This window comes from Manis javanica, chromosome 11 (genome assembly GCF_040802235.1).
Source record: "Manis javanica isolate MJ-LG chromosome 11, MJ_LKY, whole genome shotgun sequence".
NCBI lineage: Eukaryota > Metazoa > Chordata > Mammalia > Pholidota > Manidae > Manis > Manis javanica.
Genome location: NC_133166.1, coordinates 14,331,690 through 14,351,724, shown reverse-complemented (window position 1 = coordinate 14,351,724; position 20,035 = coordinate 14,331,690).

Here is a 20,035-nt window from a genome sequence, read left to right as displayed (position 1 = left end):
GCCTCACCAAGCCTGTTTGTTCTCTTAACTGCCAACACCTCTCTATAAATTCATTAAAGTCCACTTATTAAAGCTGCTTTGTTTGAACCTCTTAGGAAGCATTCTATTTCCTATGACACATTTGCTGATTAGCCTATACCCTGGCCCATAGCAGACATTAAAAAATGGCAGATACTGTTATCACAGATTGGAACATTCCTAATAATCACGTAGCCACACACAGGCAGACATGAATTACTGCTGTAGATATACATTCAACAATATTAGTCTTGAACTAAATCCCTCTGACCTTCCCACTGACCTACAGATAGGTGGTATCAATAAGTAAATGTAACGAAAATATTCACTGTGAATATATGTGAAAATATCATTCTTCTTAAGGAAATTATCCTGAGTTGCCCATTTTAATATTTCCTACAAGTACTATAACATTTTATTTTCATCATTTGAGATTAATATTGATGGCACCTGGGTATTTTTTCAAATTATACTGTTTATGTTTAGAATAATTAAGCAAAAATTCTATTTTTGAATTATATTTTCAGTTACAAAAAGCAAAATTAGTAGAAGAGAAGAAGTGTAAAAATAAAGAAACCAAATCTAAGACAAAACCAGAACCAGGAAAAACTTGCGCCTGGACTTACCTAACACTGAATTAAGTAAGAGATTTTGTTATTGTTTTTATGTTGTTAACTGCCTGGAGGAAGACAGCTTTTTGCATAATTGCTTCCAAATTTTGTTAACAACAGAGGAATATATCTTCATCAATAAACAGGGCAGGACTATTGGCAGGAGTTAAACACACACCAGTAAAATATAGGATATATATTTTTTCTAGCTCTTTGAGAATGATCAAAGAAATTTAGAAAGAAGAAAATAAAAATACAGGAGTGGTATCGTAAGTATTTTCCCTATGTCCATCTCTTCTGCCCTCAGAACTAGAAGCTGTCACTCACAATTGAGCCTGGAGGCCTGAAAGTTTCCATGGCAAAATAGGGAAGGGAAAGGCTGTATCCTGAAAGAGGAATTGAGTAAATGAGGGCCGTACTTAGATTTGAAAGGACATCGCTGGGCTCTAGGAAAAAGTCGGAGTTTGATTTAAAAAAAAAAGAGTGGCAGGTAGGGCTCTCAGGTAGTTTAAGGGCTGAAAAGTGATGTCCCATAGTGCAAGAGTCACTAAGGCCTTCTCGGGTTTAGAGCAATGGAAATAGGGACTTAGCAAAGGATGCTGCCTAGACTAATGATACCAAGAGTCCTCAATTCTTCAGCTCTCTAAGATTTAGATAATAACAATTGTGAGATAGTAAGATTGAGAATTTAGAGTTCCTTATTGAATAAAAAACATTTTTTAGGTTCTCAATGTTTATACTGGGTATAAAAGGAAGGGGCTAACTTCTGCACCTTCTATTCACCAACAAAAACATCACTGATAAGGGTAGAAATATGGTGAAAAAAGCCACAGCAGAGAATGATTAACAAGGCTAATTTCACTTAAGGCCTTTTTATCTTGTCAAAAGAAAGCTATAGATACTGTGGGATAAAAGAAATAGGAGATAGGGAATGTAGTACCTGAGTGTGGGTAATATTGCAGCATTTCCAGAATCTCTCACCTGGCCTTAGTGCATCTCCATATTAATAGGAGTTTCCAACAGGTGGTGAGAGGTAGTCGACCTCCATATTAATCAGTGATTACATGGGGGAGCAGGGCATATCTGGACCAGAGAGGTTGGGTGGGGCTTCTTTTAGCAGCCTGGTGGCAAGAGACATGGGCAAGCAGAAATGGACAACTGCTTATAAACAACAAGTGGGTTTCTCCTACTTTATTTCTCCCTTTGACGGATTTTGGTTTCAAAGGTAATTTGCCCTGGCTGGGAACATATTTCCCACCTCCCCACCACCAACACCACCCCCACGACCCCCCGTGCTTAGTTACACTAGGTTTCATGGATAAGTGAAACCCAGGACTCAGAGAGATTGAGTAACTTGGTCATGATCACGCAGCAAGGAAATGTGAAAGCATGTTTCTCTGTCACTCCAACTGTGACTATTTCCACACTGCCTCTCCATTGTAAGATGTGGGCCATTAAAGATCTTAATGCTATGTAATTATTACTTTTTCCCATATTAGCATATCATGAATTTAGTTATTTAATCTTGGATATTGAAATTAAAACAGGCTAGTGTTGTATATTAATCTTTTATGGCATTTCACTGTTACTTACCAAAATGTGCTTTTTATTTTACATTATCATCTTGAAAAAAAATTTATAATACTTGCATGTAAAGCAAGTTACCATTATTTCATTGGTCCCAACTTATCTTGAACAAACAAACATTAAAGTCAGAAGTACATTTAAAGGAATAAATATACTTAAAACATTTTTAGCCTACAGGATTAATTTTAATGATAATTGCATTTTTATTATAGATAATAAAATGATGAACATTTTTAAAGTCCTAATAAAAAATTGTAGGGCATTGTACTTTAAAATGCTTGTTAGAAATTAATGATTGGCCTTTGGCATTTTCCACTAATTTTCTGCCTTATAAAGAATTGAAGAAGATAAGTGTTTTATCTGAATCAAGCATCTCTTATATCAGACTATACACTTAAAAAGTGAATGATAGTTATAAAAATGATTCAGTGCCCTCGGTTTTGTTCTCAGAACCCTTTTGAAGAGCTCTTGTGAAAAACATACAAAGAAATAGAAGGTCTGGAAGGGTGATGTTATGGCCTGCATTGTGCCCTATGTTGACCCTAACTTCCAGTACCTCAGAATGCAACTGTATTTTTAGATAGGGCCTTTAATGAGGTAAGTAAGTTTAAAATGATGCCTTTAGAGAGCATTAACCAATATGACTAGTCTTCATGAGAAGAGGAGATTAAGACACACAAAGAGTGCCTGTATATAGAGGATGACCATCTGCTAGCCAAGGAGAGGGGCCTCAAAGGAAACCAGCCATGCCAGCACCTTGATCTTGGACTTTCAGCCTCCAGAACTATGAGAAAACAACCTACTGTCATTTAAGCCACCCAGTATGTAGCCACCTAGCTACAAGTGGCTATTTAAATTTAAATTGATTCAAATTAGATAACATTTAAAATTCCATTCCTTAGTTGCATTAGCCACATTTGGCTAATGATCAAATGATTGGATAGTGCAGATATAGATATTTCTATCATTGTCAACACAGTTTTATTAGACACTGGTCCTGTGTTCATGAACTGGATTTTCCATTTTCTAGTCATTTAATCTTTCTGTAACTCCATCACTTTCCTTGCAGATAGGGAACGATGAGTATACTATTTCTCAAAAGGTTATTATGAGGATTTAATGAGGTAACACCTGTGAAGGCAAATTATAAATTGAGAAATGTTATACATATAATAAGTGTTGTGCTATGCTAAATGAAGGTAGCAATAAATCAGATATGGATCCAACATTGAAAGATCAGTCTTCTGATCTCTTGGTTATTTATTTCTTTGTTTTGTTTCTTGTTAAGCATCACCTTTCTTTATTCTACATTCTACCTATATTTTAGAGTTTGGTTGGTTGTTTTTTTAATTCCATTCTTCAAAGAGGCCAAATCTCACTTTTTCAATTTGCTCACTCTTTACCCCACTGCATACTATGGGGCCAGCTTTCTCCATTTTGACCCCCCCACCTCCTTTCATCCCTTCACCGGGTTGGATCAGCCTTTATCTCTCATCCCACACACCTTTTCAGAACTCTTCTCTGCCTATCCTCTGACTATCCCCTTTCTCTATCATCACGATTATCCTATTTAGTTGAAATGTCTTATAAACTGAAATTGCCTATCTCCCTAGTGGCTGCAAACTCTGGGTAATTAGGAATCATTATTCTCTCAATCACTGTTGCTAGCTTCTAGTAAGAGTTCAATATATTGACTGAATGAAAGCTGAGAGACAAAATGCAAAATGCATTTAGCTGATGAGATCGTGTATGTGGGTAAATCATCAAGGAAGGAAACAGATTTGAATGACCTTCAAATGTGATTTTTTTCCTTTACTCAACCATGTGTATACATCACAAACATAGGTACTAGCTCTTTTCTTCATGTCTAATGTAGAACTTAGCCTATATTTTGATTCCCAAACTTTATATTTGGCATAATTTATACAACATTTGTCAGCTAATTCATTGCAGGATACTCATACACAGTGGGGTAGAAAAAAGTATTTCTTAGTTATTCACTGTATGCCAGGGAATGTTCCAGCCCTTCTACATGGATTATCTCATGTAAGGCTTAGAACAACCTTGAGAGTTAACTAACATATTCATTTGATAGATGGGTAAATGGAACCTAAGAGAGGATAAGTGACTTGTCAAATATCATATGGCTAGTAAAGCAGTGAAACTGGAGATTGAATCAGATCTGTCTAATTTTAGAGACAATTCATATTCCACTGGAACATTGTGTGTGAGATGATAACCTTGCCTCTCAACTGTGAGTAAAATTTATGTAAAAATCAGAGGACCTTTTTTTCCTTGGGGTCAAGGTAAAGGACTTATGAGCTTTTTAGGTAATTATTTCACTCACCTACTATTTCTGTTGTCACAATCAAATGTCTTAAAGATATACTTTATTTAAGCTCATTCCATTTATAATTTCCTTGTGCATAAATATCTGATTGATCTATACAATTTGTTTCAGTTTCTCACATTTCATTTACCCTAACATCTTCTAGTTGACAATTCACTATATAGAACAAAAGCATTATTTTCTAAATAAAAGGACATAATGGTTTATGCCAGTGAGTATTGTTCACTATTCTCTTGTATGTGTAAGTATATATATGTGTATCTGTAAGGAATCTGAGATAAATGCAGTTGGTAAAATCTCTAGGGAAAGGAGATTCTTTCTGAATATTTTAGAATTTTTTTCATTTACTAATGTTTGAGTTGATTTATTGAGCTTTAGCTAAACTGATACATTATTCATATTAAGTAAAGCACATAAATAATGTGGATTTTTATCTCCAAAAGATCTTTTTTACAAATGCACTAGCAAGTAAGCTATAACTCATTGCCAGTGCATTATCAACTCATTAGAACATGAAATGTATAAGAATCTTTGTTCAGCTCAAGGGAGAAAGTGTGTAATGTTTTCTCACAGGTAAGGTGAATGCTAAATATATGCAGATGTATAAGAACAGGGACAAATTATTATATACTCAACAGTTTAAAAGGATAACTCTTGAAATCTTTTGCAGGTGGTTGTTATGTTACATTTTAAGTCTCTATAAGCTTGTCCCTCAAGCATAATTTCAATTTATTTTTCAAAATAAACATGTCAATGTGATGACTGGAAAAAATAATCATGTTCCTAACATTGTCAGTGTATTGTCCTGTCAGAGCCTTTGGCTTTTTTCATCAAGTGTCCAAATTCCAGGACCTTCTCCATTATATTTAAATTAATTGGTCACAAGTTATGCACATAGTGAAGTAAGCAAAATATCTGCAGTCATTCAGAAAACTGTTGATTCACATGTCATTGAAGAATCTACTGTGACCAGTTTGGCAGATCAAATAGGTCATATTCAGGGGAGGAAAGGGAATAAGCAACATGGAGCTGATAGCATCAGACAAACATAAATCTCCAAGCAGCCATGCATTTACTATGCAAACATTTATCTAACATTTATTCTGTACTAAGCACTTCCTAGCTACTGCAGATATAGAAAGGAAGGGGATGCAGTCCCTGTGCTCAAGAGACACCTACATGAGTAACCACAAAATGCAATAATGTGATTCTAGCAGTACAATCAATAATTTCTACAGCTTGGATTGCACAGTACATGATACATGTAATGCCCTCAATAAATATTAGGATATTATTATATACACAATAACATTTTAAGCCATTATATCATATAGTCATACAAATTATATACCATATATATGCTGGATGTTATATGTGTATGTGTGTGTGTATGCTATTATTATTTAAAGCAGTGTTTTTGGAAAAGGAAGCAATGTGCTGTACTTAGGATGAGAGAGATGTTCATGAGATTTTTGCCTGTTTTCTTCTAAGGGTTTTATGGTTTCATGTTTCACACATAGGTTTTAATCCATTTTCAGTTTACTTTTGCATATGGTATAAGACACTGACATAGTTTCATTTTCTTATATGTAGCAGTCCAATTTTCCCAACACTGTTTATTGAAGAAACTGTCTTTTCCCCATTGTATATTTATGACTCCTTTGTCATATATTAATTGACTATATGTATGAGTTTACTTCTGGGCTCTCTATTCTGATCCACTGATCTATTGGTCTGTTCTTGTAACAGTACTGTACTATTTTAGTCACTTGAAATCAGGGAGTGTGATACAAACCAGCTTTCTTCTTTCTCAAGATTGCTTTGGCTATTTGGGGTCTTTTAATGTAAAATATTTACATATGTATATAGTTTCCATATAAATTGTTGGGTGATTTGCTCTAGATTATTGAAAAATGACATTGGTATTTTGACAGGGATTGCACTGAATTTCTAAATTGCTTTGGACAGGATGGCCATTTTGACAATATTAATTCTTACCATCCATGAGTCTGGGATAGATTTCCATTTACTTATGTCTTCAGTTTCTTTCATTAGTGTCTTACAGTTTTCAAAGTACAGGTCTTTCACCTCTTTGGTTAGGTTTATTCATAGGTGTGGTGTTTTTTTTGATGGAATTATAAATGGAATTATTTTCTTAATTTCTCTTTCTTCAAGTTCATGGCAGTATATAGGAGTGCAACAGATTTCTGTATATTTATTTTGTATTTGCAACTTTGCTGAACCCATTTATTAGCTCTAATTGTTTTTTGATGGAATCTTTAGGATTTTCTATATATAACATCATGTCATCTACAAATAGTGATATTTTCCTTCTTCCTTACCAATTTAGATGTGTTTTCTTTTTCTTGTCTGATTGTTGTGGCTAGGACTTTCAGTACTATATTGAATAAAAGTGGTTAAAAGTGGACATCCTTATCTTGATATTAGAAGAAAAGCTTTCAGCTTTTCACCATTGAGTATGATGTTGGCTGTAGGTTTGTCTTATATGGCCTTTATTATGTTTAGGTATGTTCCTCTATAACCACTTTACTGAGGGTTTTTATCATGAATGTATGTTTAATTTTGTCAAATGCTTCTTCAAGCATCTATTGAGATGACATTTAGTTTTATCCTTTCTTTTAATAATGTAGTACATCACATTAGTTTATTTGAGGATATTGTACCATTCTTGCATTTCTGGACTAAATCCTACTTGGTTCTGATGAATGATCTCTTTGATGTATTTTTTAAGTTGGAAGAAGGGACCGTGAACCAAGGAAGGCAAGTAGCCTCCAGGAGCTAAAAATGGCAAGAAAACAAATTCTCCCTGGAGCTTCCAGAAAGTACTGCAGCCCTGTCCATTCCTAGATTTTAGCGCAGTGAATCCGTATCAGACTTACCTGACAGATAATAAATGTGTGCTATTTTAAGCCTCTATATTTTTGTTAATTTGTACAGCAGCAATAGAAAAGTAATATAGACAGCATTAACAAAAGTATTTCCAGGACATCTTATTAGGAGTTGAAAAGTAATAAATTCATGTTGTAAACTAGGAATTACTTGTTACAAATAATAAGACAACCTGAAAATAGTGGCTTACATAACTGGTATATTTTTCTGATCTAACATGAAATCCAGAGATAGGAACTCTGGGCTAGAGGAGCTGTGCAAGAACACAGGATCCTTCTGTCTTTCTGCTGTACCACCCTAACAATTCAATTTTCATGCTCCTGGTCACAACGTGACTCTTCTAGGTGTCGTGTCTATATCCTAGATAGGAAGAAGAAAGAAGATGGAAGTAAAAGGAGCATGCTAGCAGAAGATGTTCTCTTTTTGACAACAGTCTTTCCAGAAACTCCACATATCAACTCAGTTTAAATTTCATTAGCCAGGACTGGCTTACTTAGCCAAGTCTTAGGTAAAAGGAAGCTGCAGAAGATTATAATTTTATGCGGACCCATTGCCAGAGATCAGATAGTAAGGAAGAAATAGGAAAAGGATAATGGGAAGATAATGTAGATTTCTTATTGCAGGACTTCTCAAAGCCTCTAATAAGTTAGTGTTCACAATGACTCTCTGAGAGGGATATACAGTATTTCCCAAACTTATTTAAATAAGGACAAACAAGTTTATTTATTTTCATATGGAGAAAGACCTTACCAGGTTAGTACACAGCATAGCTCATAAACACTATTATAAGCAAGGGGAGCTATCAAAGGATTATAAACAGGGGAACACTTGCTTCAATATCATTCTTGATATCACAGAAACCATGGGCAAAAGGGAGAATTTACTTCATATACTCTATGTTGGATTCAAGATACAAGCTCAGTCATTAGGTTAGGACAGAAAATACTTAAAGTTCTCAGAATCTTTTCTGAACATTTGTTCACCAATGCAACTTATTAATTGAGTAATTGATTCAATTTCTAAAACTATAAAGAAACTAATTTACTTTTGTCTTAGATACATTGGAATGTTTGTAGGAAGATAAAACACTAATCATGATTTTCCTTGTAAAATGGAAGATACTGTAGAGAACACTGAATCCTTAGTAGTACTGAGGAGGAAACTTAGATGCAGAGTTAGAAAACCTATGATTGTGCAGCTGTCTGATGGTGATATTAGGGCTACAGCCAGTTCTCTCATTACCCGGAAGGGTAGTTTTCCTACTATTTCATGGTCCCATTGCACAATAAGCTTTTCTCTGATGTAGCTTTATGTTTCAGGGGATAGTATTGGAATGCAGTGCATGTGCGTGTCACGGGCTGTTTTCTCTTCTGTAAAATAAAGCTATGATCTCCTACCTCTACTGCTTCCAAGGAGCTTAAATGGATGAGTTTTGCAAATGTCTTTATGATGATGATAGGGTTCTACTTTATTTCAAGTATTTTTCTGTTTGGAATTAAATAGAAAATGACCTCACTGCTGTAATTCAGCTAACAGGCATGGACATAGTTGTAAATTCAGTAATATATTTTAAAAACATACTATGTTCATCCCATATTTACTTACTGAGCACTTGTTAAGAATAGAGCCCTGTGCTGGTAATGAAGATACAATGTGTGAGACACAGAGTCACTCTCCTTGAAGAGATTTTACTTTGGGCAGAGAGACAAAAATGATTCAGAAACTGGCAACCAAACTTGAAAGACAACTAAGGTTTAGGAAAAGGAGTGGAATTTAAGTGGAGGGCAAATCATAAAAGAGCTTTGTTTAATAAAGATTTGGGAAGCATCAAAGGCTATGTAGGCCTCAGAATTATATCACTGGGTCTCAAGAAGAACCACAGGGTATGAGTTTGCCTTGTAAAAATCAATGAAGAAAATGAGACCTTCTCTCCCCCAGTTGCACTCAGCTGCCCCTCCTTTGTGTTCTCCTAATACCCTGGGCGTTAGCTTTGCTATTGTTTCAATACTTTGTAGTACTCTGTGTGTTCAACCAGAAAGTTTTTTGGTCTCCTATAGGTAATTAACTAATGCTCTTCAATTTTTGCCTTCTCCCCAACAAGAGTGCCAGATGTAAGTACTGGGTCATCATTAATTAAATGAATTATTAAGGTATTAAAAACATTTCAGGAGAAAGGATTATTCCTCCTCATTATTTTTATTTCTATAAATATAATACCTATAGGAATTCAAACCCTCATTAGCTGTCTGAGGTGTAGCCTGGAGGTGTGGGAAATATATTAGACACATAGTCAGCACACTCAAGTACAAATTCCATTTTGACCACTTGTCATTCCTGGTCTTCCAGGTAAGTGACTTAGTCTTTCTAAACCTGTTTCCATAGAAGAGAAAGGAAGGTAATACACTCAATAGGTGACCATTTCCCTTACAGGTTTTTAAAAGATACAGATGTTTTTGTAAGGATAAAATTAAATCATGCATGTTGTAGCAGTCACTCTTTGGGCTTACATCATTCTCCCTGGCACCATTTGATTTGTTCACAGGCGAGGCAGACAGGTCATGCAAACTCAGGCTCACCTTGACATCCAGTGATGCACAATGGGCAGACACAGTCTATCTTTCTACATCACAAAGACAGAACACTACTATAAACTATTAACTTTAGTTAATAGTACTGTTTCAATATTGGTTCCTTAACTGTAACAAATATACTACACTTACGTGAGATTTTAATAATAGAGAAAACTGTGTGGAGGTGCTGTTTCTCTATAAACCTAGAACTGCTCTAAAGATAAAGTTCATTAATGAAAAAGAAAGAAATCTAGTGCACAAATGCTTATTTCTGATCTAACTTCAGCATGTTGAATTTTGTATGTGTGGTGCACTTCAATGTATGTTAAGTCCAGGAATACATATCTTAAGTTTATAATTATATAAATGTTGTACTTTGTGACAATGGCACATTTTCCAGTTCCTAGGTAAGTGATACAACTAGCAACCAGTGTAAAGTAATATATATTCTCATGTAATCTTCATAGCTAAAGTAAGTACTTTTGTTCCCCCTTTATAGTTGAAGAGACAGGCTCAGAGCACTAAGGTCAAATGTCACATGACCAACCAGCAGCAAGTCCAGATACAAACCATTATTTTTCTTAACATCCATACTGCTTTTAACATTATAAAGGTAAATACAAATATTGGGAATATATATGTATATATATATATTTCATACACACACATACATATGTACATATATATATATTTCATACACACACACAAACATATACATATGTACATATATACCATTTACAAAGAAACTTGAGCCTAACTCTGCAGTTACTTGATAGACAAGGCTTGTATCCACTATGTACCAGTGAACAATATATGCCCTCAAAATATTGATTTTTTTTATTAAACAATAGTTTGTCAAAAGGTTATCATTTAAATAATGAAAGCAATAAAGCAAAGGATACATTTCTGGATGAAATACTCCTTGTTAACTGCCCTTGATTTATTCACAGACATCCCTAACTGTTCTAAATGTTATAGGGTGATTATGTGTAAATGCATGGTGCAGGTGAGATTTCAACAGTACTACAGAGAGTGATGGACTTTCTTGGTCCTGACTTCAGAAATGATGGTTTCTGGTATATTGAATCTTTCCCTACTCAGTGCAATACATGTGCATTGCAGCTATTGTGTCTTTGAGGTTTATTTGTATAGGTTTTCACATGTGTGTTTTTGAAGGACTAGAAATGCCTTCTCTAGTTCACAAGTACTAGGGCCTCAACTATTGCTGAAAGAATTTCACCACTGAATCAGAAAATGACAAAAGGTTAAAAGCAAAACAAGACAACACAATAAGGACAATGTAGAGATAGTCCCAATATCATTAACACATTCTCAGGTAAAAATGTCACAATCTCAACTTTATGAAAACTGAAGCTTTTGCTTTGTCTTTCTTAGGTTATTTTATTTTACCAATTTCTTTCATATTAAAGGCATTACAAACTAATTAGGGTTCAATGGAAACTGCAGATATAATTTCCAAGCAACAGATCCTGGTACATGCTTTGTAGTTTTTGTGGTTATTACTGAGATAGCATATACATCTTTCTTCTGCCTTTATTAAAGACAGTAAAAGTCTATTCTTATTATTATTATTATTATTAGTAGTAGTAGTAGTAGTAGTAGTAGTAGTAGTAGTAGTAGTATTATAACTGAATACTTTCTATTTTAGAACCTGAGATACAGAGTCAGAGTTCTGGGATCTACACTGAACTTCCTCCCATATTTCTTAATAAAAATTTCTCAGGTAAACATTTTGACTACATGGTCAAGCTCAGTTTTCCCAGTTTTCTGAGTTTTAGTTTTCTAAAATTACAATAAAGACTGCAATGCCACTTTTATAAGATTATTATGAGGATTAATTTATGTTAAAGGCCTAGAACAGTTATTCACACACAGTAGATAACCCAGAAAGAGGAGAATATAAGGAGGTATAAATAATCATTCTTCTATGTAGAAAACTGGAGGTATTTTCAATGAAACCCCAAAATCCTTTAACCTTTTTTAACTTAACTTTGCTTGGCAATTTTACATTGCAGCTTCATCATTTATGTGTCTGGTATAAATACAAATATAATTATAACATATATGTATATATAATTATATGTATATATCCATATATACATATGGATATTTATGACCTTCTCATTCTTTATATTTTTTTAAATTAATTTTTTATTTTTATATAACTGCAAGATGAAGATGGTAAGAAGTAGTGCACTATAGTACAAGAACTTCCAGCTCTGGATGGATGGGGTTTGAATTCCAATTATCTATGCCATCTGTCAGTTGGATGGCCTCAGGCAAGTTATTTAAGACTTCTGAACTTCATTTTCTCTTTTGAAAAATACAGAAATTAGAATCTACCAAAATGACTTATTTGTAGGATTTAAGATTATGATCTGTGTGTAGTGTGTGTGTGTGTATTTCCCCTAAGAACACAATAGGTCAGTATTTGCTAATTCAGTGTTGTGGTGCCTTCGAAGAAATACCACATATAATCAGAATTAACTATACATATTTGCACATTAATGTCCTTGAGGATATTATTTACCTCTGTGCATGCCAGTCTGACAATGCTATTGAGTATAACAAAGACTCAATTCATTTTTGTGGAACAAAGTGGAATAGAGGGAAAGGAGGGAAGGAGAATAAGAGGGAATAGAATAAAGGAGTAATAGAGGAAAGGAGGGAAGAGAGAGGGATTACAGAGACTGAAGAGAAGATGACTGCATGAAAGACTGATGTGAAGCTCACCACAAGGTGGACACATGGCTATGTATCAATAATGACTCTTTTCCCATCAAATGTGACTGAGGTTTTCATGGAGATGTTCCTTTTTATTGCCTTTCATGCTTGGCAGGCTGACTCACTGTCATTTCTCCTGAATGCCGAATATACTTAAACATGCTTTCATATTTCTTCTTAAAGATTTGCCATGATGTACAGCATCGCCTTCTTCATATGGATCATGATTTTCCAGTTATGACAAGCTCTTGCTACGCCTGTAAATGAACTCAGAGTATTCCTTTCTTTAGGGGAATTCGTCATCTTTCTCCCTCTTCCCTACACTTCATGATGGGATTCTTTGTGCTCTGTCTACATGTTATTTTTCTTTTCAAGCAAATTAACAAGAAGTAAAGCCATTTTTTGATCTATTGGAAACCTTTGACCAAAAGTGACACTAGAATACTTTCATGATTAAAATGATAGCTACATGCCAGGCATCATATTGGGCTTTTATATATTGTTATGGGCTGAATTGTACCCCTACAAAATTCATATGTTGAAGTCCTAATCTTTAGTACTTCATGATGTGACTATATTTGGGGAGAGAGCCTTTAAAAAGGTCATTAAAGTTAAGTAAGTTTTTAAGGGTAGGCCCTAACCGAACATGATTCATGTCCTTTTAGGAAGAAGACATTGGGACACAGATAAAAGGCAGAGGGAGATGTGGTCATCTAAAAGCCAAGAAGATGGGTCTTAGAAGAAATCAACTCTGCTGACACTTTCATCTTAAAATTTAAGCTCCCAAAACTATGATGAAATTTCATCATAGTTGATAAGGCCCCCAAGCTGTGGTACTGTACTGTGGCAGGCCTAGAAAACGGATGCATACACTTAATTCTGTTTGTTTCCCATTGTATCCTACAAAAGCAAACACTACTGTCCCCTTTGAATATAAGGTGAAAATAATTCTCAGAAATAACACTTGAGGGGTGCCATTAGAAGCAGAAAATCAACTAACTGAGGGATGAAATTACATAGAAACTAGAGGCAAAAATTATCTGAGGCAATAGGTTTGTGGTCTGCCCCTCATATAACACAGGTTTTCTAATTTCCTATGTTATGCAGTAAACTGACTTTACTTGTCTGTTTTGTTCCAGGCCTTATGATCTGTGTCAAGGATACAGAGAAAAATAATGCATGATTCCTGCCCTATAGAGCTTTTGGCCTTTTAGACAAGAATACACAAATATTTTCATTCAATATGAATTCAATTCACATTCATTCAGTACAAAATACATGTTGTATTAGACATATTTACCACATACCACATATTAATGACTCTAGACACAGACATAATTAACTCTGTTGAGGATCAAGAAAGGCCTTTCAAATAAAATGGTGACACATCTGAGCTTTGAAGCAGGAGATGGTCAGATAGAACAATGGCTGATGGCATTTCAGACGGAGACAATGGCCTATAATGTCATTTAGTCACTAGCTGGGCAAGTAGGCAGATAACTGGTGAAATGTAAGCCCTGACTCATTTCAGGTTTTCATCCAGACAGTCTTACTCTGACCTGTTGCTCATCTCAACACAGCATGACTACTATTTCCAGCACAGTTACTTGCAAATAGTGGAAACCCTGTCAATCCTCATGATAGACTCACTAATTGAATGACTGGCTTACAGTTGCCCATCTATTTTCAATCTGGGTTTATGATACTACCAAGATCTTCCCTTGGGAATGTATATGAAGATAAATGAGGTGATTTATGCCATAAGGTTCTGAACTCCTTAGAAGAAAAATGTTAAAATAAATTTACAATCATATTAGATATTCTTTAATAAATATTTGATTGGATATGCACAGAATATCCATGATCTCTTAAGAGATTTAGAGGAAGATAGCCAAGAAAAGACCTATAAGCCTTAAACTTCCAAAATCCCAGAAGATGATTAAAGCAATGTAATAAGTAAGTAGGTTGACCTATTTCTCATTTTAAGGGCAGAAATAAAATTACCATTCATATGTAGGAAAAGGCTTCTTTCCATGGTAAGTAAGAGCAGTATTAACACCAAGCTTTCTCTTTCTTTAGAAATGTTTCTAAATTGAACTAAGTGAGTATAAAAGAAGCTCAGACAAACACAAATCTAAAACATGAAAAGTAGTCTTAGTAACAGGTCCTTGACTAACAAATTCAGTTCCTTTCATGCTGTCCCTCAGAGGTCAGGGTACATGGTGGGGAAAAATCAAGAGATTTGAAGTCATAATGACCTGTGCACCACTCCTTTCTCTTCCAATATTATAAGCTTTCTAACCTTAAACAAGTGACTTGCCTTCTCTTACTTTGATTTGCTCATCCATATAAATGAAGCTATCATTAGGCAATACGCAGATTGGTTGTGAGTACCCACTAGATATTATTTTTTAAATACTAGCACTCCAGCCAAGGTACAGTTGGTGGTCATCAAATGTTATATATTGTTCTTTCCACAAAATGTGTGGTTTCTAACAGGCATGTCATTAAGCTAAGCTTTAGGACCTCAATGGGGATCTATTAAAAGGCAACTGTGTATCTGATTTAATTAAGGTTATCTTATCTAATTCTCAGTAACCTCCTACAGCATAGATACTAGCATTATTAGTATTTGACAGATGAGGAAACGGGGCTTTTGAGAGGTTAATGGACTTACCAGGTTCAGAATGTTAATAAATGACAGATAAGGTACTTCAACCAACAGCAGAACACAAAGATAATGCTTTAAAGTCACCACCAGGTGGCCTTTGTAACAGCAATATTTTTATGCATCTGTGTGTATTTAATTAACTCATTCCAAGCAAAAATTTAGTCTAGTTTTCATTGGATGAAGTTAATGATATTGTTTGTATCTCACACTTCAATAGCATATTTATATGGGTATTTTTTTGTACAAAACAACCTTGAGAAGCAGGATTGAAGAAATCACCTTTTCCATCTTTTAGGGAATAAAGGTAATTCTCAGAGAATATATGTAATAACTACCTTATTTTTATATATGCAAGTACTAAAACTTTAAGCTTGCTTTTGACTAATTAACATCTCTTAACTAACATCTTTTAATTGCCAGACCTCTGTGATGAATTAGCAATTGTCAAGAATGTATTCTCTAAACTCCCTCACTAGAGCTGTAGTGGGGGATGCTGCTGGGCTTATGGGACAAAAGACCTTAGACAGGGGCCTCTGAGTTTCTTACTAATCTTGTGAACTTAGGCAAGTCAGTTTTACATGCTTAGTGTCACCTTCTAGCTAAAAAAGGGGCATAGAACTTCCATCCAAGTTTCTTACCTTACAAAGTGTAGAGGTAACCCAGCCCCACCAGTAGCTATGCCCTGCTCCAATTCCTTCTAAATTAATTGGTTTTCTCTCCTTCCATCCCAGTGCCTTGTATTTAGAGTTTTCTGCTCTTCTGTCCTTTAGGATTGATTATGTAGTTGGACTACTGTCATACTTTGGTTTTAATTTCTCCCCAGTTACCCTGTTTCAGATTATTTTTCCCAAAATCACATACTATAGCCTGTGGGCACTTTCCATTCCATTCTCAGTTAGTGCAGTCCTGAGGAAAATATACTATAGTAAATCCAGAAGTCTGGATAGAATACAAAAGATAAAAAGGAAACTAAAGATGGAAAAAAGAGCAAAGCTCAGAAGTTAATGGGAGAAACTTTGAAAAAATACGGTTATAGGTTGGTCATTTACTCCTCTTGGGAGAGGGTTAAGAACAGAATTTTCAGAAGGAAGATGTACTTTCCAAATTTCTTGTGACCCAGACATTCCCTATCCAAATACCCAGAAGACCAGTAACAAACTTAGGGGAGCCCCTGAAATATGGGTCTTGTCTCATTCTCAATTGTGTTTGTAGTAACTGAAACAGTAGTGGTGGTGGGACAGCAAGGGTATTTGTTGAATGGGAAACCTGTGATTCCCCCAAAAAAGTTTTCCAATTCTAAAAAAATAGTATTATTTATAACTAAGACTTAGTATTAAGATTGTAGAAATTTCTATCCTTTTTTACTTGTGTGAGCAGAATAAAGGCTGTTTCCAACAATTTAGACTCAGATAACACACTAGTGAAAAGAGTAGAAACATGAGGTTAGAGTTTAAAACAAAATAAGAAATGGAAATGAATATAGGTTTCCTGTAGTTATGGTTCAAATTCTGATGGAATAAGCATAGAAATAGGTTGATGTACCTGTGAAATGTCACCTCTTTTAGTCAGCAGAATTTTATGGCAGTCAACATAACATGTTTTCTAAGTTCTAAAATGTACATGTTTATTTTTTAACATTTCTGAAATTGGGATGCACCCTAAAATTGATGGTTTAATTGACAGCATTTTTTAAATGCCCAATTTTAACTTTTTTATTTGAAAATTACAATTATTTTTATATTGAGGTATATACAATAAAATGCATAAACTTTAGTGTACAGCTTGATGGATTTTGACATGTGTATACCCTTATATAGCCATTGTCCTAATCAAGGTATCAAACATTTTCACTTATTTTTTTTTCTGTAAGAAGCAGAAGTTAAAATTTTCCCTAGGTTCTCATCCCAAGTATTCTCTCTCGAGGCCTCAGATGGGAAGTTTCTCAAATAATGAGTGTAGACCCCTTATTCTGATGGCCATGCTGCAGCCTTTCTTCTGCTTCGATGTCAGAGGCTATTCTGTGGCACATGGCTGTCTGCTTGAGTCACTGCCTGCCTCTCCCAAGCTGCTCATCTCTGAGTTACCCACATGTCCCTGCTTGAAACTCTGCAGGTCTTCTCTGGACTGTTGGCCTTTTGCTTATTTTATGTTTCTCCTTTCCACATAAGAGTCTTGGGTTCTAGTTTCACAGGTCTTTATTATATATCACAATCCTTACCATTTCAGAGAGCACAGAGACATGCAGGAACATGGGGGTGGTACTGGGAGGAGTAGAGGCCTTGTTGGTGATTGGTCATGCAGCCCTTGCTCTATCCCTGGAATCATACCTGTTCTAACACCAGGCCTTGCTGCTTAGTCTGGCTCACTCTGCCAGACGTGTTCTGCTTTCACAGTGACTTTCTCCCAGGTATCCCAGACTGCCCTCCTTTGAGCAATTTGGTTCATCAGACAGTTCTGTGTGTGTCTGATCTCATTGGTTGATGGTGAGAAGTTTCTTTCCCTCAGGACTTCTAGGCTCCTTACAAATAAAGGAATATGTCTGTGTCTCTGCCTCAAGGTTCTTGAATATGCTTTGACAATGGGGAGGCTGGTCCATCCTGTGCACAGAAGACTCTAGAAAGTCATGTGGCTTAATCAAGTCACATATATAGTATCAGTATATAAACTCATTCAGAAAATTAAAATTATTACAAATCTGTTGAATCTAAGACAAAATCAGGAGTGGAAGCAAGTTGATGCTCCTTTGAATTAGTAAAAGTTCTAGCAACAGCAGCAACTAGAGCCCTGTAAGACCTACATCAGGTCCCCATAAGCAAGCTGTTTCTAATGGAGACAGCCAATCAGCGCAGCACCAAATGCATAGCTATGGAGTTTTTGCTTGATTGAAAAACATGGCTACAATATTCTGCAACTCGTCTTGCCAAGAGGTAGTGTCTGTTTCCCCAACCTTAGATCTGGCCTGGTCTTGTGCTTGCATTGACCAGTGGAATGTGGCAAAGGTGATGTTGCATAAATTTCAGAACTTATGAATAGCTTGCAGTGCAGTGTCTGCCTGTGCTCTGTTGCAGCGTCCCCCACCCCTGTCTTCAGAAGCTTGGGCAAGACTATGGAATGATAAAAGACCCTTTGGAGAGAGAGAGGCCCAGCTAATGACCAGAAATGTGAATGAGGCCATCTTAAATCCTCCAACCCCAGCCAAGCTCCCAGATAACTAAACCCTCATGGGAAAGCCCAGATGAGCACAGCAGAACTGCCTAGCTGAGTTTAGCCCTAATTGCACACTTGTGAGCAAGTAAAATGATACCTAATTGACAGCATTTTAATGATGCATTAAATAGCAGTGCATCTTAAAACTAGTAATATCTTAGCATCAGTGAACTATATGAATAAATGTATGGTGAATGAACATTTAAATGCCAAAGAAGGAGAAACCTTACAATTTGTTAAAAGTTTCAGTCGGTAGTTCTTAAACTTAGGTGTACATCTGAATCATCTGGAGATCCTGTCAAAACACAGATTGCTACCTTCCCTACCCCTGCCAGTTTCAGATTCAGTACCTCCATGTTTGACACTGATTCTGCTGGTCTGAGAACCACTTCTTTAGGTAATATGAGAAAAAAACATTTGTTTTATTTTTTCATATCAGTTTAATCTTAAAATTTTTTAACTTTACATTAAAAAAATTCAGTTAGACTTTTATGACATCACAACTAGAAAATTATCATTGCCTTCTAAATTATTTCCTCACAGAACCATCTTTCCTATATGTAATAGAGTTACCATCTGATAGTACTTCCCTCCCCAAAACACACAAGGCATGCACCCTTAGTTTACATTGAAGGCTTTCATAGTCAGACCATTATCTTCCTGATGTAAGTCTACTCTCTTACATGCTTTGACCCCAGCTACAGCCCAAGAAAATATGATCAACTAGTTCCCCAATATGCCAACTTATTTTAAAATGAAATGCCTTAGCACTTGTTTTGCTGCCCTAGAAGGTGAGTCTATTTTGTCCAGCACAGATGACCTTCCAGACTCAGCTCAAACACCATCTCCTCTTCCCATTTTTACCTTACTACAAAAAAAGATAATTTATTTTTTGATATGAGGTTCATTAACATCATTTAATGCATTTTACATAGTCATAATGTGGGTTTGCTTAGTTCTTCCCTCATCTATACTATGATCCTCTTATGCTGAGATGATATTTTATTTTGTTTTTACATAAATGATTAACAGAATTCTTGGCACAAAGTTGGGTGTTAACATAACATAAATGATGTTAAATGGATTAATATGTGGACTGAAGCTATATTTTGTATTTAATTAGTGTTTGCACAGTAACCTGTATACAACTGGTCATTGTATATATGTAGTTCTATTTGATGCAAAAAAGGTTACTAAACATTATGTGGAAGTTATAGTCTGAGGTGTTGAGAAGAATGGAGATGATGGAAAAATACACAAATCAGTTAGGCAGTACATATAGTTACTGAAGACCTATAACATGTTAAGTACATCTAACAACCTTTCAGAGTAAAAGGTTAATGATATTCTACTGAGGGGAAATGTT